This window comes from Polistes canadensis, unplaced genomic scaffold (assembly GCF_001313835.1).
Source record: "Polistes canadensis isolate GaletaPanama2010 unplaced genomic scaffold, ASM131383v1 scaffold_0, whole genome shotgun sequence".
Taxonomy (NCBI): domain Eukaryota; kingdom Metazoa; phylum Arthropoda; class Insecta; order Hymenoptera; family Vespidae; genus Polistes; species Polistes canadensis.
The window spans coordinates 576156-602278 of NW_014569547.1; the positions used below are offsets into that span (position 1 = coordinate 576156).

General features: G+C 38.2%; 1 protein-coding gene across 3 annotated transcripts in view; it reads right to left on the reverse strand.

Moving 5' to 3' along the window:
* The window catches only part of LOC106789119 (discoidin domain-containing receptor 2-like), an 82491-nt gene extending 58568 nt beyond the window's left edge, over positions 1-23923 (reverse strand). For all 3 annotated transcript variants that reach the window (XM_014753087.1, XM_014753263.1, XM_014753172.1), the window contains exon 1: positions 23754-23923. The gene's annotated coding sequence lies outside the window, so the exon portion shown is untranslated. The remainder of the gene's footprint in view (positions 1-23753) is intronic.
* Between the last annotated feature and the right edge of the window lie 2200 nt (positions 23924-26123).

Below are 26123 nucleotides of genomic sequence, written 5' to 3' on the forward strand. Positions count from 1 at the left end.
ATTCGTGATTCAAATGCGGAAGAATACATCTCGAGAAAGTGCGCGCTCGCGTAAAAGGGAAAAAGAGAGAGAAAGAATATGCGAGTATAGTACACACATTGGCGCTTAGCTGAATCAATCCGATCGTAAATAACACACTCCACTCGTAAAGCCATCCGTACTGGTCAGTAAAATCTCTCTACCATTTCTTTCTCTCTCTCTATCGCTTTCTGCGAACCTTTTTAAGTACATTTTAGACTGATAAATGTGCCGGTCGATCGATGTAAATAAAAAGCAATAAAACGATAAATTACGAACAAGCCGCTCTTTAATGTCGACGCTGTTTCATACTTCGCGATAACGTTACCGTTCGAAAAGTCAGAAGCATTAGCCTCTCTTTAATCTACGTTTATTAATGGACGGCATAGAACGAAAACTCTAACACCACGATCCATCTCTCTCTCTCTTTCTCTTTGAAATCCTTCCGATTTCAAATACGAAAGTAACACTCGTTTTCTTCCTTCTAAGATAATTACGATAAAGTTCTGATCATTGATTTTCTTTTTCTTTCGTTCCTTCTATCGAAATGATTTAAAAGATAGATAGATAGTTAGATAGATATGTATATATGTATATATATATATATATATATATAGATAGATAGACGGGTGAACTGTATATTTAGTTGTAAAAATAAAAAGGCCAAGTCTCTATACGTTATATTCTCTTCTCGCGTATCATTTATGAAAATATTTTCTGTTCGCTAACAAACGGTCTAGAATGACTTTTCATTAAAAAGCCTCGGAATGTACTGAAAACTTTTGAATTTTCTGAATAAATATGACGTGGCTCAGTAGTCCGTAAATTTTCGAATCCAGCTCGGAGGATTTCTTTTGCGTCGCAAGCAAGAATAAATATGGCGGATCTTCCGAACAGCCGACTTTCATATGGTTCGCATTTTTTTCTTTCTTTTTTTTTTATTTTCCTCGTTTTTCTTTTTTTTTTCTTTTTTTCTGTTTTTTTTTCTCTTCTTTCTTTGTCGACATTTTTCTGATTGCGGAGCAACTCGTTGGCGGTGTTCGGTTTCTGATTATTGGAAATCGATCCACGGCACGTCGTTAAGGGCACGCTTGTATCGTTGGATCTGTTCGCAAAAGTGGATAGGGGGGTTACTGTAAGAGAGAAGAGAAAAATAAAATGTGAGTTGAACATGCTATCAGCATTTGTCGCATCACTCGGCTAAAACCTTTTCCCTGAAATAAAATCGTATTCCCGGTATTCATTTATTTGTATTAAACGAATAATGACTTGATTGACGTCATCATTAATCGTAATGAATAAGCAAATGAAAATGAAATTTATTATAAACATATTTATTGTACTTTCAATAAGATAAAACTTTGAGAATATAAGAAAAATTGTATAATTCTGTTTCCTCGTAGGATCATTATTTAAACTGTAATGGTTAAGGTGAGTTAAAACGAGATAAAGCTGAAAATAAGAGAAACGCGAAAGGCCATTTCCATTATGTGCACGAAACATATGGGCACGATACACTATCCTAGAAAGAGCTTGGTTGAATGAAGTCGTTTCGACTTGGCCGGGAAAACGTGCTTGCACAAGCATAGATAAATAAACGTTTGGCTCATGCCGTTCGTGACATGAAACTGCGACTACTTTGTTGACGTCTCTTCCTACCACGTTGTTCCGTTGAATATCAAACACAACAAGAGCTTGTAATGTTTTATATTTGCGAAAATGATCCAGCCAGACCTAAACTATGATATAGGATAGTCGAGGGTGAGGGGGAGGGGGCAATGATATCGTATTTTTCCTTTTTTCTCTTTTTTTTAAACTCGTATCTTATTGACTTTGATCAATTTTTTACATTTACCTTTGACAAAAACAAAATTGGTTTCAGAACAAATTGACGTACCCCCGGCCTTAATTAAAAACAGAAACTAATTGACGTATCAGTGTGGTTGTCTAGCTCCTTTACCTAACTTCTTTCCTGTTAGTGATCACGAGTAATCCTCGATAGCAGTGCTCGCTTTCCGATTATTGGAAATCGATCCTGGGCACACGGAACCGGTCGAGGGCACGCTCGAACGACTCCGTGGGTTCCGTCTACAGTCTAACTTGGCCCCCAGACGCACGCAAGCGATCGTCTGAACCAACCAACCCCTTGCCAAACTTAACTGATGAATATCTTGCGATCGGTCGTTCACATTTAAATATCACACCGATCAAACTGCCAAAGTAATTTCTGGTGTATCGCAGTATTTTAAAGGTTATCCAACTAATCATTTCATTTGGATGTACAGATTTATTCCACATAATCGATAAGTTCGAACACGTCAACGTCACGACGGGAAAAAGATTCTTCATACTGATGCAGATTTATGACGTGATCATAAAGGCAATCTACTCGGCAAAGGGCCAGAACGAAAAAAAATTCTCAAGAGTGGGGCACTTAGGCGACGTACGAAAAAAAGAAAAAAAAACCAAGTAAAGGAAGTCGTTCCCGCAAACGACAACTACGGGAAAGAAGAAGAAAAGAAAGATTGGTTGGAAGGAGAGGAGAAAAGTAAAAAAGGGGAAGGAGTCGAAAATTGAGCACCGCGGGCGAGCGTTGTAAATTAAATTTGGCTGCGAAGGAAGTCATAACGGTCGGCACGTGCTTTCTATACGGCGTGCGCGTACGCGTCATGGCATTATAGTGATAAAAGAAGAAGAAGAAGAAGAATAATAATAAAAAATAAAGAAGTAATAATAAAGAATTGTAGCAATCTTATATTTTTTCTAGCACCATTGTTTTCGTCGTTTATTCTTTTCGTCAGGAAGCGTGGCCGATACGTGACGCGAATGCGAAAATCGAATTCGTTTAAATCGACATTAAAGCGCCGACGTGACATAATGTCGACCTGACGATCGGAATTCCAGTGGATTTGAACGAAATTCACCTTTCCCCAATGTTATTTCGCCATTTGTATCGCAATTTAATGCGTTCGATTGGAATAAACTCAAGCAGGCTGGCACGTGTCATTGGGAATGGAAATGCATTGGTGCGAACGAACAGCGGACTCAGGAAGCGTGGCTGATACGTGTTCAGATTTTCGATTATTGTATTATGTAAAAAGCAAACGATAGGAAAAGTTAAATAATTATAACGGTCGCGTTTTTAATATCCAACAAAATTACCGTGTTTAATAATCCTGTCAATTATAAAAGCTTTAGCTTTATCGTTAAATCAAATCGACGTGAAAAATTTTGCTCGTGTTTTCTAGAAACGAGATAATATTTTTCCTCATTGAATTCTTTTCTTTTTAGTTTTTATTAATAATTCAATGAAACGTTATATTACAGAGAACTTATAGTAAAACGTTTCTCGAGGTTTATATTATACGGTCTACGCTTTTAATAACATTGAAAATAATTGTTTAATGAAACAAGTACAATGTTACCGCACGACTAAAGGAGTCCAGTTTATATGAAGTCCAGAAGAGTCTCTCGTTCAACTCGAATTTCCATTTGAAACCTATACGAGTAGAGAAAGATTACGCATAAGGCTAATTAAATTCGTTCGCACACAATGTATGTTTAATTAACCATCATCATTGGGCTCTGGTCTCCCCTAACTAACGTCTACCTTCTCTCCAATACCTAAACCCTCAGACTCTTTTTATATGAAAGCTCATAATGCGCAAGCAAATAATAAGGGATGATCGACCCTCTTGTAAAAGTGCACTTTGCATTTTGCCCATGCACGGCTCGCTCCCTCTTTTCAATGATAGGAAGACAGAAGGCATATTATTTTTTTTTCTACCCTCTTATCTTGTAAATTTGTCCAACAAAGATACGCTCCAACGAGTTCAGGTAAGAAAGATCGATGGCTCGGAAAACAAGTAGTTAAAAGAACGTAGACTAGAAAAGCAGCGATTAATGCTCCGAAAACTTTTATTTGCTGCATTCGGTTTGAACAAAGATACTCGAAAGAGGGATGATGTTTTCGGCGAACATTTTCCCCACTCTCCCAATCCCCAAACTCGGTCTCCCATCCCCGTTTGCGATCGATCGCAGCTGAGCAAACGAAACCGTCGAATTACTAGACCATTACGAATTCAAATGGCGCAATAATCGTGCGAACTATCATCAAACAAGAATATTTCCCGATGACATAACGTCAAATAAAGGAACGATACTCCAAAGTCGATTTATTTCTCAGGACTAATTAAGGATTATCAACATTTTGACTTATGGTTGGTCAAAAAATATATATACATATATGTTACTCTCTTGTGATTAATGATTTGAAATGATTCTTTCGGTGTATGCGCGCGTGTGTGTTACTGTTCAAAGTACACCTTGATAGCGTGTTGGTGATCGATTTGTTCCTTGTGCTTCTCGTCCTTCTCTCGAGTTTATCTCTTTCTCTCATCGACGTACACTTGACCGAGTAGTTCGAGGCACTTGGCAAGACATACAAACATACAGACAGGCACGTACAAGTGCGCCTCCACGAGTAGGTCGTGTCTCGAGCGATCTCTCCAAGAGTGGCGCCAGCGTGTAAACGAGCCGAGAGAAAGAAAGAGAGAGAGAGAGAAAGAGACACCGGATGAAGGAAGAGAACAACCTGTATAGGGAAAGTTCTCTCCGTTTAGGACGGTTAAGAACCGATACAAGAATGCTAAACGAGTAGTGATAAATAGATCGAGAGTATCGATTAAAAGCTCGTTAAGCTTCTTGTAATCATTTTTTAGCTACCTTAATTATTACTTTATACCTTAGCGATATATTTATAGGTATAAACTGTGGTTATACTTATTTTAATGACGGATTTTAAATGTCTGTTAAAAGACTTCCTCCTCGTTATCAAAGTAACGTCATTTTATTTTCTATATAGATGTTAGACCATAAGTTGTTTTAACGCGTTCATGACGTGACCATATTTTGTATGTCTCGCCGTCGAGTGACTCTATTACTTGTAATTTTTTCCACCGGACGGCGCCGATTTGAATGAAATGAATGGAATTAATGCGTTTGCACTACCATTGGTAACTACAACAACAACAAAAAGAAACAAACGGTTTGATAGAACAGTCATGCGTGTATTATTATCAATGGAATATCCGGCAGTGAACGTGGTTAAAGGATGGTTTATTTAAACAATGATGACATTATGTTTGCTTTCTCAGAAATGTTATTTCTAGAACGAAACAGCTTTACGATCGAGAAACCTGAAGGAGCCGTCAAGTGGATCATTAACAGACCAAACTTCTTTTCCCAAAACGTCGAGCGAACCTGCTCGTCACATATTTATAGAAACACCAAATCCACTAAAGGAGTTTTCCCTTTAAACGTTCTCCAACACAAACAGATTTTTATCCCATCGAGCTGACTCTTTACAGAACGGTAAGAAAATCCAAAATATTCAGAGAAGAAACGTTTACCCTCTTCTATGAAGTTATCCAGTTTTAGAATATATTCCATGGTCATAAATATATTGAATAAAGTATGAACATAGGATAGTATTCCTATACACCTAACTTATGATATTCTTATATTTATGATCGACGATTTCGTTAGGGATCATTTTTGTACGGTAGCGCGTTAGTCGAACCACACCCAAATGGTTCGTTCGTTCGTTCGTTTCATGAAAGATCACCGTTGAACCCCAAAGAGAAAAAAGAAGAGAAAAGAAAAAACGAGTGAGAGAAAAAAGAAGAGTAAACAATAAAAAAGAAAGTAAAGGAAGAGGAATCGAAACGAGAGGAAGTATTGTCATTTAACGGACGAGAGATAAAAAAGAAGAAAAAAAAGAAAGGACATCGAAGGTTCGAAATTATAGGCAGCATACGCTCACGATATGACATAAAGTTGGGTACTGTTAAATAATGTCTGTGGCATAAATCAAAGTTACACTCGTTTCTTTATTGCTCTATTAAATGGGACAGCTGCTAGGACGCGCGAGCGCGCGCACGCGGGGTTAGAAGAAAGAAGAAAGTACTGTGAACTCGAAATCGAGCTCGTTGAAATGACCCTGCTGCTGCTGTTGCTGGTGGTACATTCATCTCCCTCCTTCGAAAAGCTGAAATAGAGGCACTTTAGGGGATACAGGGGAATGAACGGGGGATGAAGAGAAGGAAGGGTGGAAAATGTCGTGAACGGTTGGTCGAGTGCTGGCTAGCCAGTATCAATTCATATGCTTTCTGTTAGCGGTATTGTATTAATATCGTTCATTTCCGTCGACGATTTTGTCAAGCGTCCAACATCCAACGTTCATAACTTCAAGCTCGATACGCCGGATAATTGGTGTACCCGATAGCTTATTAAAATTGCGGCCGAGTAACGTTGTTTCGAACTAATCAAAGTGCCAATAATCTCTAGGCTGGTGGCATGTAACAGTGAAGCAATTGCACGGTTCGTTGAATGAGAGACAGACGGAAGAGAAAGAGAGAGTTAATATGAGATAAAAACAAAGATAAGCATAATTTTCTCTTCACGAGATAAAATAAGAATGAAACAAAGTAAACGCGTCGGTTTAAATTTAAACTCTAAAAGACTAAAAATACTTCGTCAATAATAAAGGAACATTCCTACTTCCGTAAAATAATTCATCTTCCATATAATGGTCATTCCGTGGACAGCGATAAACAAGAACATCCATCATCGTTAGAGAAACTAACTTCTATTGGTGTTTTGCTATTTGATATATCTTTCATTCTTTCTTACTTGTGACCGAAAGATTCAACGACTACTAATCATTTTCAACTAACAATACCTCATTACTTTTACTACTTTTTTTTATAATTTCAACATTAGACTAATTAGAATTTTAATTTGTTCACAATTAAGGGATAGAACTTTTGATATTAGATCATTAAGTATAAAACGTTTGATTACACTGATTACTTTCAGTTCGAAGTCAAATAATTCATACTTAATGACCTAATATAATTGGAACTTTCTAATTGTAAGAAAATAATCTTTATTGCGGCAGAAAGGATATTACGATTGTGAAAGTCCAACGTTGGGGAAGAAAAAGAAAAATGTAATTTAATAATCAGCCCATTCGTTAGAAGTTCATTAAATGTAACAAGAAAATAATTGTATACCTATCGATATTACCATTCCATTCTATCCAGTCGATAATATTAATTTCCGCTAACGATTCGACCAAACAAAACGTACCTAGAACTAGCCCTGTCAGGTTCCCTACAACGCATTTACCTCTCTCGTCCTTCCATCCTCTTTCCTTGTAGCTTCGTAGAGAGACGGATCGAAGGCTGTTTACATAGAAATTCCTACCGTGAAACCGCATCCAAGCAGGCCACAGTTAATTTTCGAGTAACACTGTGGCGCACGCCATCGAATACGGGTTCAGTTCGCTCAGACTTTGATAATGGACTCAGAATTTCGACGTCATTTCGACGCAAGCTGCGTTCAACCGCACGAGTTTAAACGAGCTTCAACTTGTTTCTCCCCGTCGTTGACAGAACAATTCGATACAAACAAAATCACACTACGGCAAAATTGAACGGGACTCAACCTTTACGATTGTAAACGACGACCTCGTTCAAAAAGTTCTAACTTTAAAATCTTCCTTGTCAGATATTTTTCTAAAAACTATAAAATTACTCAAAATAAGACAATGGTAACTGTCAATAGGATAACATATTTATAAAAATATCGAAAAAAAATCTCTCTCATCATGGTCGAATTCTTTTTCTCTGAAAGAAACAATAAAAAGAATAAAAAAAAAAAATGATGTATTCTTCACGGTACTTTTTCTACGTCGGCGCATTTCAATCAGCAAATTTAGCCTTAAGGATCAAGGTGTACGTCATCATCGTGTCTCGTGGACTGATTTCAAAGGTCGTACGTATACGAGAAGGGAGGAAAAAGAATACAAAAAAGTGAAATAAACGAGGACAGAACAAGATCCTACGCTCGCTTTAATTCTAATAATAGGCCAGCGATCCTATATCGACTCGATTCACGGACTATGCTTTTCATGGATCTTCATCTATTCAAAGGCAGATGCTGCCTATTCGTCGAGTACCTATGCATCTTTCGATACACATACACACACACACACATACATGTATATAATACGTACACTCGTATAACAAATGTACACGGAGCTTCAGAAATCCCTTCGTGGACCCTTCGATTTTGCAAAGCCAGCCCAGTTCTTTTTTCCCCGAGTGATGTTAGACACACTTCGGGGAGCATTAGAACCTCTCTCCAGCTCTCTTCGAACCAAAACGAGAAAATAAGAGTAAGAGGGAAAGAGAAAGAAAAGGATTTCCCTCAGGAAAAACTTCGGTATCTCCTTTTGCCCTCGTTACACATTTGTCGATAAAATCGTTGCCCTGTGTACAACGATCCTTTTCTTGGACACTAACTTGAAACGTTAGATTTTCTTCTACGACTATCACGAACTGATGCTGCTACGGTCGTAAATGGAAAATACAAAGAATAGATAAAAAAAAAAAAAAAGAATGGAAGAGAAAGAGTTGAGAGCTTGGATTCTATCGTTTAAACTACGTATGGAGACAAGACTTGAATTTAACTGCAAGTGGAAACGTTTTATTCTTAGATCGATAGAAATCACGTTATTCCCTAGTAAGTTTTTATCTTTACTTTCAAGTTAATGTAAAAACATTCGCTTTGATTTCACGAGCATTTAGATTGAACGTTGGATTACGATAACATGTGCATTACCTATTTTCTGAAAGAAATAATCTATATGTTGATAGTAATATTGTAATATATCTTAACTTATGATCAAGAAACAGAAACAACAGGTACTACACAGTACCTTATGAAAATGATTTATTCAAGATGAGAAAAGATATTAAACATTACCAATAGTTCGTTCGAAATAAACGACAATCCTAAAAAACTATAAAACTAGATTCAAAAGAAGGATAAAAATATCTGATCTTTTTATTCTTTTGCCCGATATACAAATGAGGTAACTAAAATAACTATTTATGAGTAGTTTCTCTAGTCTATATAAGTCCGGTCAATGCTGATTTCCATTTCTCTTTAGCCGCAAGATAATCCCATCGTGATTTTTGGAGCGGACCGATTCGATACGAGCATGGGCATGGTTATGGCGATCTTGCACGTTCGTGATATGAAAACACGGCGGGTCCAATCGGCGTGGAATCGTTTCGATCACGAATATTCCTCCCTCTATCTCGATATCAACCTAACTCGTGATCCTCTAGGTAAGAATAACCGAGTATAACCGAGTATAACTGAGTCACGCTCTTTCTCTCTACTAGGATCCATTTCTCTATCCCTCCCCCTATGTCCCCCCGATGTCCGTGAGCAGACCGATGGAGGACAAAGAAAGCACGCTGCGAATTAATAAGCAGGCTTTAAGAACGGTAAAGAGATTTCCCGTGGTATACTACTGCTACGTGCCGCGAAGAAAACCGTTGGCTCGTTTATAATTCGGTGCAGCTGAAAGGACTCTAAGGGCAGGATCGAGCTAGAGGCGTTTCGACGCCATTGTTAAAAAAGAAAACCCCTCTCATGGGCCCTCACGGACCCACACGTAACGTTCTCTTCTGACTTTTTGGGCATCGACGATATTTTCTAGAGAGGGGTCTCTTGGATGAAAAAGAAATAAAAAAAAAAAAAAAATAAATTGCGATTTCAATAATAGAATATAAAATCTTTCTTGAGGTAGAATCGTTCAGAGAATCTTCTCCTATGGTTTATTCCAAGCGGTCGATGCGAGCTCACGCTTTGTCGGGTTTCGGCAAAGAACGCCATTTGCGCGTTTCAAATCCCTTCTCTNCTCTCATGGGCCCTCACGGACCCACACGTAACGTTCTCTTCTGACTTTTTGGGCATCGACGATATTTTCTAGAGAGGGGTCTCTTGGATGAAAAAAAAAAAAAAAAAAAAAAAAAAAAAAAAAAAAAACACGAGAACGGAGCTGGTGAAAAAAAGAAGGAAAGATAGAGAAAAAAAAAGAATTCCTTCTCCTATGGTTTATTCCAAGCGGTCGATGCGAGCTCACGCTTTGTCGGGTTTCGGCAAAGAACGCCATTTGCGCGTTTCAAATCCCTTCTCTCCGCAGGAGACCCTATTATCCTTCCGCATCCGTATCTTTCTCTCTCTCTCTCTCTCTCTCTGTCTCTCTGTCTCTTTCAGTCTCACCCTCTTTTGCTTTCTTAGCCTGTCTACTTCTAGTAAGTGGATTATCTAAGATATCCGTTTGATCTCCTCACCCTGGGTTAGGACCGCAGGTACAAGAATGAGTAGCTGATCAACCCTGACACGTCTTGTGTCAGCTTTACAGGTGCTCTGTTTTATTCGTGCTCGACCACCTAGGACGATTTTTAGCGCATTCATCGGAAAATAATTTTTCGGCTCGTTAAATTTTCTATTTTCTCTTATTTTCTATGATATAAAATTCAACGAAATTTATGTTAAAATTTTTATAAGAAAAAAATATCCGTTGTTCGTGGTTCTTTAACTTGGAATAAAAGTTGTTTCATGACAATCTTTTATTACGTCGAGAATCCAACCATATTCGTTTAACAAAGTTTTTTTTTCTTAGCCCCAGACAAGCAAATAAACGGCCGTTAAATATGCGTCGCATACTTATTCACGGAAAAGTCAACGGCGTTAGGTCGGTGAACACTTTCAGGAGTTGGTGGAACGATGATGACTCTTCCTTCTTGACTTTTTCGTTTCTATTCAGTGCTCGGCACGATCAGACAATGGGACATCACGGAGTACTGGACGAGGGTGTAGAAACTTTAGGAAGAGCTTTTCTGGAGGGCTCCACGGTGTAATAACGAGCAGCGGCTCGCTTCAACCCGGTTCTCCCTTTTTTCTCGAGCGAAGTGAAAAGAAGGCGAGACGCGATCTTGCACAGAGTCCTTTCCGTTGAGGGATAAAACGCGCTTCTTCCTTTCGCGATACGACGGACAATGACAACTCCCCATTCATTTTCTCTCTCTCTTTCTCTTTCTTTTCTCCTATCTATATCTCTATTTCTCGTGCACACTCGTTGGTTCTTTTCTATAAGCGAAATGCATCGTGGGGTAAGAGAAGACAAGAAACAAAAATATACACTTTTTCTCTTCCCACGTCTTTTCCGTTTCGTTCACCGAGACCGCTAGCAGTGGTCGTCGCAAGAAAGCAGTTAAAACGATTAAAGATCTCGAAAGCTTGGCGAAAGGAATAGAGACATCAGAGACATCGAACGAAAGAGGAAGTGAAATGGAAAGCTTTTCGAGTTCCTTTGCCTTGCCTTGCCTTGCTTTGCCGTGGGGTTGCTTCTTGGAAAGGGTGGAGAAGAAGAAAAAAGACAGTGCGAGTGAGTGAACGAGTAAGATAGAGAGGGAGAAGGAGAGAGAAAGAGACACCCAAAGACAGATAGAGATAGAGAGAGAACGAGACCGGGATATTGCGACTCGCGCTGAAATTGCCCCGGGCAATTGCACTGGAATCCAACTTCCATTCGGACTTATTATTTGAACAGGGGTAGCCCAGCCCCTTGAAGGGCTTAACGCTCCTTCGCTTCCGCTTCCTCTTCTTACCGTTCGTTCGTTCGTTCGTTCGTTTTCTTCTTCTCCCTTTTTCCTCGCTATCTCTGCAGCTTGTGATCGCGATGAAAAGTAGAAGCTGATCAAGCGTGAGGACGGCACCATTGCCATTCGTAAAAGAACGTTCATTCTGACTTCGAATAATCTTAGACGAAACTTTCGATAGTTTGATGAAAATGCAACGAAGGGTATATTCAGAATTCTTGTCGTTCTTTTTTTTTTTTTTATTACCGATGACACGAAAAAATAATGATTGATCAAGATTGTTCTCACGGGTTCTACCTGCCGGTAGCCCGATCCGTTTGCTTCCGGAGTTCGGGATTTAGTGTTATAAATGAACGGGTCAAGGGTCAACTTTTCATCCAGATGAGAAATTTTCAAACTGGAAAAGCAATTACTATTGATTGACCCTTCAGGTAACTTCTGCGATCACCAAGGATTGACGGAACTAATAAACCACCGAATTCATCATGATGGGATTGCAAACTATCAGGAATACATTGTTATTTTTACGTAGAAAAAATGTTGTTCTTACTTTTAAGTAATTAATCTACATAATGGTACCGCATTTAAACGAAATAATATTCAATTATCGCATCTCCAAGCGCATCGGTTTAATTAATCAACCGCTGTAAAAGGAAAATAGATTTTCCCTTGCCACGTGTTCTTAGGAAAACATAAGCGAATAATCCGCTTGGTTTTACAATCGAGTTCAATCCGGCAAGTGAATTCGTCGTGGATACGCCGGCCGGAGGAGGGGGAGTAGGGGGAACGTTAATTACTCGTAAAACAATGGGTCCTGAAATCGTACTCTACTACTCGTCGCAGTACGTCGGCCAATTTACTGCACGCGCAGTTTGACAAAAGTCGTAGAAAATAGGATCGATACGTCGCGTCGATTACTTCCGATCGAGTGAGTCTTTCAAAACGGCGACGAAACGTTGCTTTAAACCACTTTATCCTAACCCAAAACGTTCCCACGTTTTGAAAAATGCATCGTGATCTTGGAAAGTTTTGCATCAGGGTAGAAGTCGTCGTACATCGTAAGCTATCAATTTCTGAAACCGAAGTCTTGTATAATTTAAAAAAGCATTAAAAAAGAAAACTAAAGATCTGCATTATATCTTTTATAATAATCTTCGTTGATGAAGGTTAACAATAAAAAAAAAAAAAATATCGCGATAGTCTATAGAGTAACGTAATTGAATTCGTAAGTAGCAGTTTGTTAATTGATTTCTTTCAACTCCTATTCGTTCTTCACCACCGGACTCATAAAACACTTTATTGAAGCAGAAACTAATTTCACAATAGATCTTGTATCTCTTTGATAATTTATTCTATTTAATATACTTACAATTTAATTAAATATCTTTATTTTTGTGTAAAAAGAAAAAAAAACAGGTCACAGAAACAAGCCATATCTGTAAATTTTGAAGTACTCTAAAAGCTACTACTAGACCCTTTTTCGCTATCGTGTAACTCGCATAATGGAGGGAAACAAGCTGAGGATAGGGAGCCGTCCGGTTGAACCGCGAGATAAAACTGTCCGACTAAGCGACGATTTCAGCGCGACCTCCGAGTAAAATCCGGGGTTTGAAAAAGGGATGGTCTACGTCCTTCTAGTCTTTCTCGTCTTCCTTTTCCACCCTATCTCTTTCTCTCGGTACCCAGGACCGTTTCCTCTTACCACGTTGAATGCACCGAAAGAGAAACGAATGAAAACGTTCGTCCCGGCGAAATAATTCATTGTTCTCGTGGTAAAAAGCAGAGATGTTTCACGCTCTTGTGTTCGGTTAACAGATTCTTTTAGAGTTAATGTAATTTCGAAGATTTCCGTCTCGTTTAATTCCACCGTGACACGAGAATTCTACGATATGATAATCAACAAAATTTTGATAACATATTATGTATGATTGATTCGATGAAAAAATATCCTTTTTCTCCTATACCAACTAACTTAACAAATCTTTAACCGAAAAAAAACCACAGAGCTAGCTAGATAACTCTTATATAAGCATAAGAAAGAAAAAAAAGGTGGGGAAAATCATGGGTCATCATCAATCCACGCTTTAACATTTAAATAAGAAAAAAAGAAAAAAGAAAAAGGAAAAAAAAGTTGTAGTGAAATAAAAGTGTTAAGGCTTGGCACCGCCATAGGAAATTCGAACAAAGGACGATGAGCGAGGTAAAAGAGAATAGGAGAGTGAAATGGAATACGAAATGAAGGGTGGCTCTCTTCTGTGTCCATCGTTACATGGCGTTTGTCATGACGGTGGTTTCCACCTCCTACGACGACCAAGTCCGTAGACGGTGGTGGTACCTGGAATCCTTCTCCCCCTTTTTCTGTACTTCACTCTCTCCCTCTTTTGGTGTAGGAATCGGCACGCGCAGGCTGGACGTCCCTTTACTTTGTATTTTTGTATGCGAGAGGAGGAACCTTTCCCTAGATAGAGACGGACACCAATACCAAAAGGGTCCAAGGATTTGAAGTGTAACCAGAATGAGAGAGATGGAAGAGGACAGTAGCCAAAGGCACAAAGGACACCCGCATGCATTAAAGGGTAACTATTGCTTCGTGTTGGAAGCCCGTTCTCTCCTCATTCTCTCTCTATCTTTCTCTCTTTCTCTTTCTCCACTCGTTTCGAAGTTGGTGAACGTACCGCCACGCGACCGACCTTCCCCTTTGCCTCTTGCTCCTCTTTATCCTCTACGATGTTTTACTTAACGCACGCAGCGTATACGACCGGACGCTGGCTCCTGCATGCTAATTCCTGTCTCAAAGAAAAAAGGACTCCTCTTTCTTTCTTTCATTGTTTCTTTCTTTCTTTCACCCTTTTTTTCCCTTTATTTCTTCCTTTCCTTTTCTTTTTTATTCTTCCCTTCTCTTTATTACCAACTCTTCCTTTTTTTTATCCTCTCTCAGACTCCGACATTCCAATTTGCCTCTCGCCGTCACACTAATTAAGCTAACTCCTTTATATCCGTTACTTCCAACCTTATCAAATGTAACGACATACTACCTCGAATGTGGTATCTCTCTTTCCAATTTCTTATTTGAATGACTTAATACTTATAACATCAAAGATTCAGATGTAAGAAGTTAATTGGACAAATCAGTTTGTTTGTTTTGTTAATCCCTTCTTTATACAATGTTAAAATATAACGTAATATTATCTTGATCAACCTGTGTATATGTACTTTAAAGTTATTAAAGGTAATATCATTTATTTCAGACCGGACCTATTCGACAAGGCAAATAACAAAGAAAGGAAAAAAAAAAGAAGAAGAAAATCAAACAGCATGGCTTATAAGTTATATCATAAAAGATACTGATGTATCGCGACGGGACATGTTACGATACACATACAACATTTAATCGCAGATGTGCACAGAGCCAGCTTGAGACACCGGAAAGGTGTAGAATAACTTCAATCGTCGTGCTCGTTAAAGCGAGAAAATACATTTCGCGCGTTCGGCACCATTAATTCGCAACACTGGCCTTTATTAATCGTTCACGCGATTTACGTTCCATTAAAGTGAACGTAAACTACGTGAACTAAAGCGAGAGAGAAAGAGACTCGGTTGATATTGAATTAATGAATCCACGACTGTCTCCTCTTTGAAAGATAAAGAACGATCAAAGATGCCGCTTGTGCGCGTCCTTGCTAATTGCCTTTCCGACTGAAGCGGAGACAGAACGAGCAAAGATGAGGAGAACTACGACGAGTAGCATTCGTTGGAAATAAGAACGGGTTCGCGGCTCGTTAAACGATCTCCTCCTCCTCCTCCTCCTCCTCCTCGTTCGGTCTTCCTTTAAATTAATCCGTCGTTTCGGGGATCCGGGGGAAAAATAAAAATCAAACAAAAGTTTTCGAATATGAGTTAAGAATAAAAAGGTTAACAACGCACACCATAGATGTAACTCTCACAACAATATCATATCTTTGATTAAACTAAAAGAACGAACTCTAATTTTAATTCGAGTTAATTCACAAATTAAAATATACGCTTATTTAATTACCAATTCAGTTGAATAAAAATCAACGTATAAGCCCATGCAAAAGAATATAAACGTTCGAATCGATCTATGGTAATTCAAGGATCTCACGAGCCGAGGTAGTCATCTTCTTTTTTTTCCCCCTCCTCTCTTAAAAACCTTCCGATACTTGCACGACACCAAACGCGGAATTGATTACGGTTTACGGCTAACGTTTAGAGCTATGCGTACGTATTTGCGTTCGGTACCGAAGCAACAGACCAACCGACCGACCAGTTCTATAAAGTCGCCATTGCGGAAATTATAACTCGTGTGCCACGGTTAGGCGTGTAAAACGCCCCTTTACAAAATAATTTACCGGCCGAACTCGTTAGTGTGACATTCAAAGCGTGTGGTGAGGAGAACGGTGGTGGGAAGCTGTACATTGAAGTGGGAGAGAAGAGAAAACGGGACAGGCAAGAAAAAGAAAAGTTAAAACTTGCGTTTACGATTGTATTGCTACCGATTCTTTATTTTTTCTTGTTTTTTTTTTTTGGAACAGAAAAAGAGCAAGAGAAAAAAAGGGATGACGCGTCACAATCGAAAGATCCAATTTCGGTAACTCGTTCTCGTTTACCAATCCTACGTATAGTAAGAAGAAGCGTTAAGATTCAGATCGCTACTATTGCATGCGGGCATTAAACTCAATGTTTTATCTGATTTTCGAATGGCCGTCCGGCCGGCTGAACGAAATCTTTTTCTTTCTTTCTTTCTTTCTTTCTTGGCTCGGGACTCGTGAGATCGTTTACGTTAAAACGCCACGAATGAGATCTGTTCCCGAGAGCTCGTACGTTTCACGATCAATTTATTCTTACTCTCGCTGGCTCTCGAACTTGGATAACAATAATGGTAGAATAGAAAAGGGGTGGTGGGGAGGGGGTAGGATGAGGAGGAGGAGGAACAAGGGGAGGGGGAGGGAACGGTTGCTAAAAGCTTTCCGCAATTTTCAAAGTGATTATTATTTCGTGACCGAGCTACACACACTCAAGTAGGCCATAGGCTGCTACTACGTGGGACGGTGCTAGCTACTATAGCTTTCGTCGATTTTCATTCAACAAATCCAAATTTTCTAATTAATTTAACGAAATGACTTTTCTTGTTACCGTGCGTTGTACAGTTCGTTACGAATACAACGCTAGCTAGCTTTGCAAAATGATCGATAGTCGATTTCACATTAAAATATTACACAATTCGTATAGAATTTCGTAGCTTTTACAAATATCGATAAATTCAGATCCGAATTATACCAAGTTCTTTAAAATACGATCTTTGTTAAATAAAAACATCGATTTTCGTGTTACACCTGTCATATTCCAAGTAGTATTACGAGAATATATATTTTTCATTTCTCTGATCTCACGTGAATTCCTATCGACCTGGGAATCGTATGAATATTCAACGAATCAACGAGATTGTAGAAAAAAAATAAATAAAAGGAAAGAAATCACAGAAGAGAAACAGTAAAATAAAAAATAATAGGAGAATTCGAAATAAATTTCGCAATAATATTCTCATCTTACTTTTCGTTTTAAAGCTAGTAGAACGCGTTCGATTAATACTACCAACATTTCACGACCTTAGGAAACATGAATAATCATCGTGCTAGGCTTAAGAACATGAAAAGAGGGAACCGAAGAATGAACATCGAAAACGTTGAAAAATATTCCTGTGCTTTGGGTGAGACTACGAAGCAGGTAACCGCAGCACAGCGGGTCGTCATCTCGACCTGTCCGTTGATATATCATCTCCACTTTGCAACAGTTCTCATCGCCCTAGTACCTTGACTCCCTTTTTCTTGTGCCGAAAGAAGGAAGGAAGGAAGGAAGGAAGGAAAAGAAGAAAAAAGGGAAAGATATACAACAGCCTACCGGTGGTCTATTCCCAGGAAGTTTGTCACACAAAAAACGTAGGAATAAAATTTCAAAATAATGTATAGTCTTGTTGTATAATATAAAAAGTAATCTCATTATTTGTAATAAGGATTGGATTAGTCAGTTTTAATCTAATCTTATTAATAATATCCTTTTAAATGTAATCCAAATAAGAGTATATTAAAAATGGAATTATGAAGTATAAAACGGATAAATCTATAGTTGGTTGGTAGAAGAGAATAAAGCAACCAAAAAGGGGGTGTTAAAAGAAGATAGAAAGAGATACCAGGAAAGTAAAAGATAAAGAGAGAACCAGAGGGGGAGTCTAAGGGAACGAAAGGGAAGAGAGCAAGAAGAACACCTGGGGAATAGTAAATTTCTGTTGCAACGCTAGCGCCGTTATTAGCATACGAGTATTTAGAATGAATTATGGGCCAGACCGCTTATCCTCGAGGGTGGATATATTCGGTACAGGGTTCTCGCGACTCTCCCATGTCAGGTGTATCCCTAAGGAGGTAGCATTATGTCCTCCGGCATATTTTATTTTCGCAGACTTGCTTGCGTCAAGAGAAAGACGAAAAGGGTTCGAACGAAAAAGAAGAAAATAGGGGACACAAAATCGGCGGGGTAGAAATAATAAAAAAAGGAAGAAAGATATTTCCTTGTTTCTCTGACATTTATGATTTCAATGCTACGTATATGTAAGCTACGTGATATAAATATGTATGGACCTAATCAAAAGACATCAATAAGGAGTCCCTTTTAAAGTCTAACAGTTGTTATCTCAAGAACATTGATATTTAAATACAATTCATTTTATCTTCAACGAGAGAGAGTTCGAATATAAAAATCTTCTAGTTAAAAACGATACAGAATAATGTAATATCTTTTATGTTGAAAAAGAATCATAGAGTCTGATATAAATGCCGGATTTAAATAGATACAGCCTACTCTTTCTCAAAGCATCCTTTCCAATCTTTCAATTTACTTTTTTAACCGATATCAAAATTGACTTGAAAAAACGGAAGCGAAGTGAGGGACCCCACCAATTACAGAAAATCAAACCACTTTCAGGGGTATGCTTCTATTGAACGAACCGCTTGAATATCGAATTTATTGGTATTCGCAAAACAATTACCGGCTTCATCCCCTCCCCTAGAGTCTATCAATTATCCGAACTTCATGATGGTGATGCTGAATAGTGATGGGAGAAAAAAGAGGGGGTGGGAAAGGAGGGGAGAACGAATCAGAAGCTTGATCATTATTGCCCAGGGATTTTAACCGTGAATCGTGGTAAAAAAGAATACATGTATATATGTGATAAATATATGGGATGATATTACACACGTTGTATGTAAGTGAGAATGAGAGAATGAGTGTGAAAAAGATAATAAGCGATCTTGTAACGTCGTCGTCGTCGTCGTCGTCATTATAGCATCGTTTGTTATTAAAGGGAAAGGATCCTAAGCGTAAGATCTACTCTTTGACGTGGTAATTTTCCGAGTCGGTGCGTTAGTACGATGCAGTAAACTTCTACATAGATTTGAACTTACGCACGCTAACACTTTAAAATACGATCACGTATAAGAAGGAGTATGGCGGTTTCTATTTTTCACGAGAATGGGATTTTTACGCCTCATACCAATGACCTTTTCCTCGACGCTAACGAACCCCTCGTTAACCATTTCCCCTATTATCCCGTGGTTAACTCGACTTCATCATTTTTTTCCTACGTTATTATGAATTCTAACAAGTTATCTCGATCTAATATATTTTCACCTTCCATTCACGAAATGAGAGATTGCTTTCATTTTTCCCCCTACTTTAATCATACTTTCTTTTTCCATTATTTGTGCTCATCAAATATCGACGATTCGTCCATTTGGTGGTAACATAAACGGAACTCCTCGTCAGCTGGTAAGCCTGTTACGAGTTTGAAAGTGAAGGTGCTTATTACCAAGCTAGAGATACAGATTAACTCAAGCATATCCAACGCACCTGTCTCAAATTATTTCAATTTTTTAAATCTTTTGATATATTATTACAATATGTATTAGTTATTGCGTTAAATCAATTTAAATAATTTAATATATTCTGAACAAAAATAAAATAAAATTTATATATCCACGCCATTGACATATCTTTCTTCATCTATCCCCAAGCATATATCTTTCTTATTCAGCTCGCAACATAATGGATTTTGTATTATCCACAGTATTACTCGGTTACCTGTCTCGAAGGACCTAAATCAATAATGACTTTTCTTTTGAAAATCTTCTATACCGTAATACCGCAAATATCGAACAACACAATAGTTTTTCCTTTAAGTGGGTATCACTATTATTTTCTCAATACCTGTTTCTATTCTCGTAGTAAGTAACACTAAACATATACCTGACCAGATCGTCTCGTCCATGCTGAGCAATTAGAAAGCCATTACTTTTCGGTCATGCGTACTCTAGCATGTCTGGTACAGGGTAGAAAAGCGGTAAAGACTCCCACAGAGTTTCTACACCTTTTGAGAGAAGGGATGCTCGAGGGTTGGAAATGGATGTCCGGTGATCAGGTGCAGCGAGATTCCCACTGACTTTGAATTCTTGAACATAGTATAGCATATGAAAGATGTATCCTCTCTCTCTCTCTCTCTCTCTCTCTCTCTCTCTCTCTCTCTCTCTCTCTCTCTCTCTCTTTCTCATTCGTTGACGTCGAGTTGTCATCGTGCCGGTACTCGGTGCCACCCGCTGTTTCGTTTTCATGTTTGGAAAGAGCACGGATAAACGACACTCGAAGGGGAGTCCAAAATTCGATGTAAAGGAAATTTTCTGGCATAAAGATGGACTGTGGTAATAACGTTGATAAAATATCGGCATATTTCTTTTATCTTACGTTTGATCGAAATGTTTCTTTTTTTTTATATATATATATATATACGCACGTTGATAAAATTATTCATCCTAGATCAATGAATATAAATAACAAAAGATACGATAATTAATAATAATCGACGTTTATCTCGTTCTATGGGAATCCTATGGGAATCCTATGGTAATCATTAGACAAATTTCACATAGTAAAATGATAGAATAAAATGGCAAATGACTGACGACGATGGGGACAGGAGAAGATATTATAGTTCGTATGAGAAATGCGTGTTCGTTCCCTTTTGTGAAAGCGCACAGCGGTTCGACGATGTCGGTCGCGTTAAACTTCACCGTATCCATTCGACTACCACCAACACTAACCAGGCATACGTTCATTTCCGAGAAGTTAATATTCAAAATGAACATCAACGATCCCGTGCTCGGTCGCGCTGCCGTTAATCTTCGATGGCATATGGGAGTAGAGCTCGCTTTATTGCGTCCGCGTTAATTATGCAAACGAATAATTAATATTTCGATTACTTCGATGACATCCTCCTACGCCTACGCGGGAATGATGATACCTATTTATTATTCGTATGAAGGATATTGTTGGAATTTAATGCACTAGTTAGGGGAAGAAAATGAAAACAGAGAGAGAGAGAGAGAGAGAGAGAGAGAGAGAGAGAGAGAGAGAGAGGGGAAGAGAAAGAGAGAGTCAGGCAAATGGACATATGATACAAAAGAAATCTTTTAACCGCAGAATGATAATAATCAAAAATTTAACGAATTAAATGTTACGTAAAATCTAACGTTAAATTTAACAATTAATAATAGACAATTAAAAAAACAAAGTACAATCTTTTTAAATGATTACAAAAAAAGAGACCAACTAATCTGTCGAATAAATTATTAAATAACATAAACACTCTCATATACGATTTGTATTATAATATTTTTCCACTTAACGATTATCTTACTTTATTGCGTTACTCTTCACTACTTCGTTATATGATTGGTATAAAAAAAAGGGGGGAAGGAGAAAAATTCACGGCACTTATGAAATAATTCGGTACTTCCGCTTACTTTCTCTCTATTTCTCTCTCTCTTGACCGTTAATCCCTTTCTTCATTCTCGGTGAGTTTAAAGTACGTAAGAAAGAGAGAGAGAGAGGAGAGTGAGGGAAGGATAAAGGATAAGGATGGAGAAGGAAGATAAAGAAAAAAAGATAAAAAATAAAAAAAAAAAAGGGAAAAAAGATAAAAGATCGTTGTGAAGCTATAAAGGATCGTTCGCGAGGACGTTGCTCGTCGTCGTCGTCGCAGGGATTAATAATAACTAGACGATAATTTACGACGGCAGTCTTTCGACGGGATAGTCCTCAGGCAGGTAAGTTTCTGATGGAAGAGATGGTAGTAGAGACAGGGGAAAGGTAAGGGTTGAGAAGGGGACAGAAGGGGGTACTGCGAGTCCAAGAGACGTCGTAAAACTCGTACGTCGTCTTTCTTTCATAATGAAGATATTATACGGAACTGAGAGTGAAGAATCTCTCGAAGAATATTCGCTCGTAATCGAGATGAGTATCGCATTGACTTTCCATCTTGGATCAATTTGCGACTAAACGATGGATCACGATCTTTTATCCCCCTCCCCCATCCCTTTCGCGTTCTTCCTCTCTTTCTCTTTCTCTTCCTCTTCCTCTTCCTCTTCCTCATCCTCCTACATTCGATAATGAATAGAAGCTCATTGCGATGATTAACTCGCTTAAATTAATCTTACAAATGGAAAAGTAAAAGAGAGAAAGAGAGAATGAGAGAATGATAGTGAAAAAGGAAAGGGAAAGAAAAAAAAAAGAAGAAGAAGGGGGTAAAGAAACATACAGAAAGATAGGATTGTTCTTTCCCACCACTACGGAAATAAACTGTTAGACTTATGAATATATTCATGATATTTTCATCAATATTCAGGACCTACTTTCCCCCGTCGCTCGCGTATCCAATCCGAAATCACGAATATATGACATGGACCGCGTATTTGCGGTTGGACCTCTACGATTAATCAACAAAAATTATTACGGTTTATAACTCAGTTAAAAGCTAATCATTGTATCATAGATACCTAATCGCATAGATTTGTTCAAGTTTAATATTTCAACCCTGAATAATGTTAATGCATTCGTTATTATAATATAGTACCTGGTGTTACCATCTCATTTGAAGTACTTAAGACTACGTTAGAACGGATACTCGGAAATTCTAGGGTAACTAAGGGTACGGGATAGTGATACTAATCCAGCGAGTTTCTCTGGATTATCCCAAGGAATCGTCCGAGTTGAATAAAAAAGATCACTCGCAACGTCAAACGAAGTAATCCGTTTAGCCTGTACGACCTGGAGAGTCCTGGGCTTGTGAAGAAACTCAAGGAAAATTCAAAGGTTCTCGAGTAGAGAGCCACTATCACGTCTATCGTCCTAGAAAATCGTCAGGATCACGTCCGGAGATACGCTTGGAGCATTTCCAGTTCTCACCACATTATATCTCTTTCTCTCTCTCTCTCTCCTTACTCTTCCTCTTCCTCTCTTTCTTTCTTTCCTTCTCTGTTTCTCTCTCTTTCTCGGTTTTCCTTTTCCGTTTCGCATTCGTCATTGCCTGTTGCGTTATTTTGGCCCGTATGGTTGTGTACACTTCCGCGGGAAAGGAAGAATAATATCCATCTTTAGGGGAGAAAGATTTAAAGGAGGGTAGGGTATACGCGTAATGTCCTCCTACAGCTCGTTTCTCACTAATAGATGGCCTCTTCCTTTTCCACATGACCTCACCAGTTCCTCCAGTAGCAGGAAATTAGCAAGTCTTAGGAACAGATCCCAACTACTAATCGCCAACGTGCTTCTCCCTCTACGATCCCTCTGGGACACCTCTAACGGTCTTTCCAAACAAACTCCATTTCCCTTTTCCTTCCTTTTTTACCCGACCTTCTTCTTCCGTCTCTCTTCAATCACCTTCACTCACGAGGGCTGACTCAAGGGATACTTTGACGTTATCTAACTCATAAAATCGTCCTTTTATCGAAACGATCGGTTCTTCGTCAGATGATTAAGAAATATCTATGTGCTACGTTATTTCCGTAATACTTTCAACGAAAATTTCGTAAGTAGGAGGATTAAAGGGATGCTATTTCTTAATGGGAACGTTACGCAAATTTATTAAAGGAAGAATTTTATCAATCTTTAGAGATTGAATTATTTTTTTTTCGCCTTTTTCTTACCGACCCGTTAATGAGAAATAACAACTTTCCCGTATTTCCCACCCCAATGTATTTTCACTGTAAGGGATAATAAAAATGAAAACGTTTAAACGATCCTACAAAATATTTCTTCTAATTATCACTCGTAGAACACACTTTCATTTTTAACGCAATTCTGTATGCTCACCTTGTTAACTGTTATCCACATGAGCCGTCAGCAAATGCACGCGTAACACACACGGATAGATCACGAACTTGTAGATCATCGGATATCACAGGAACGTTTTATATTTGTTTGTTATATGTTTACTTCTCTCCCCAATTTTCTATTTTCTTTTATTCTCTCGTTCGAACGTATTTCTTTTTTAATATATAAAAATTCACTTGCCGCAAAAAATAAATAAATAAACACTTTTTCCTAATCACAACAATTATTTTCTTATACACTGTTAACGAAGTTTCTTTTTTCTTTTTTTGTTTCTTATTAATAAAAATATTAATTACACAGTACTAACTCCTTGCTCCATTAATTAACTCGCAAATATTCATAGAAAAATAAATCACAGTTTAATATAATCTTGCTTTGTTGTTTGTTTGTTTTTCTGTATGTAAAAAAAAAAGAAAGAAATTATTTTGTTCACGTCCAAAAATTACTTGTCCCTTAGATTCCGGTAACACCGAGTTTCGTTTTCCTGAAAATTGCTTATTTTTTTTATTTTTTTGTTGTATATTTTTTTATATTTCGGCGCGACGGGCACGCGAGATCGAAAATGATCGCGAAGGTTGGAAGAAATACTTCGATATATAAAGGACACGCAAAAAGGGTCACCGTACCGTCACGGCGCCACGGCACTAACTGACAGTCCGTCGAGAGTCTCCGGTTGGTCGAAGCGACCTCGGAGGAGAGACTCGTGCCATCAGGAGTAGGGATGAAGCCAGTAAAAGAGGGGAGTAAACCTCACTCTCTGGCACGAGACCCTCTCTTTCTCTCTCTCTTTAACACACGCATACACGCGAACTAAAACACCACCAATTTACTTGTATTTAAAAAATATAAATATTATCTGACTTATTATTTGTTTGATTTTATATTTTTTGTTTATTCTTTTATAAACAATATTAATTAATTACCATCAATGCGCTTTGCTGAATACGTCAACTTTGACATATTTCATAATTTTTATTACTATGAACGTTTGCATATATGATTAACACACACACGTTAATATATTAATTTAATATTATTTAATTCATCATTAAGAATTTTGTTTCGTACGGATTAATAGACTTCCATTTTTCACCCACCCTCTCTCTCTCTCTCTCTCTTTCTGTGTTTTTTATCTTTATTTTAAATCTTTTTTTGGCATCGGCGAACGACACTCGCTCAGCATCATCCCCTCTACTCAACGTTTCTCCAACTGTCCGTCGAAGAGGTGGAGAAGGGTGGAAGTGAGCACGTGGGCACAGGACGTAGAAAGGGAATATAGGGGGGTGGGGCAGAGGGGACGAGGGTGAAGCATGGCCCGAAATGGGGTGAGGTTGCAAAATATGTTGTAGAAATGGGGTGGCCGATGAATGCGGTCGCCCGTAGACTAGGGATTTTATTGATCTTTTTTCCACCCCAGGAGAGAGCGTATACGCGCGCCCGCTTAATTAAGCGACCGCTGGCACGAGACGAACCTCCTCCTCCTCCTCTCCCACCTTCTTTCGTTCTTTCGAATTTTGAGAACGCGTCCTGAGGTTATGCAAATTATTTCTTTATTTTTCCTCTTTTTTTTTTTTTTTTTTTAAATTCATAACCCCTCGCTAATAATATTTTCGTTCCAAAATATGTCTAAAAATACCTTCGAGATAATTAATTAAACTTTTACGAGAGCTATCATCAGTTTTAAAAGAGATCGAAGATAATATTTTTCAACAAGAATCATTTTTTCAGGGAACAAACATAATTTTTGATGTTACGTATCCAAGTACGTATATTCATTCGCAAATTTTATCATCAGCAAATTAATAAACTCATCCACGCGCGTAAATAAACACGTAGTTTTCTATGAAAATTATTTCAAATTCTTTGACTGCTTATCAAGCGAACCGCATGTAATCAGATATTCTTTTTAATCCAATTAATTCATAGTATCCGTTTCTCGTCTCTTCTATTCCCATCAGACTCAACGCGAAGAGTTTGTTTTGTTTTTTTATTCTTTCCTTCTCCCTCCCTCTCAGTAACATGAAATTTTTATGTAATTTTAATTAAAGATTCGTCGAATTCTAGAAACAAAAAGATATCAAAGCTAATTATATTACCGTGTCGCGTTTACTAAATTCCATCTCGTTCGAATTTTGTAACCGAAGTGTAACATTGAGGGGGAAAAAAAACTGTGACTCTAAGTTTTTAGCAATAGTGTCGAAGTGACGATAAATATCGGCCAAGTGTGAAGTCAATGGAGAAAAATGACAGCCCATTGGTTCTTAATATTTATCAGCTTGTCGTATCCCCTAGGCACGTAGGGATAGCTTGGTGTATGTACCCTGGGCGCCATAAACATTAATCCGAATG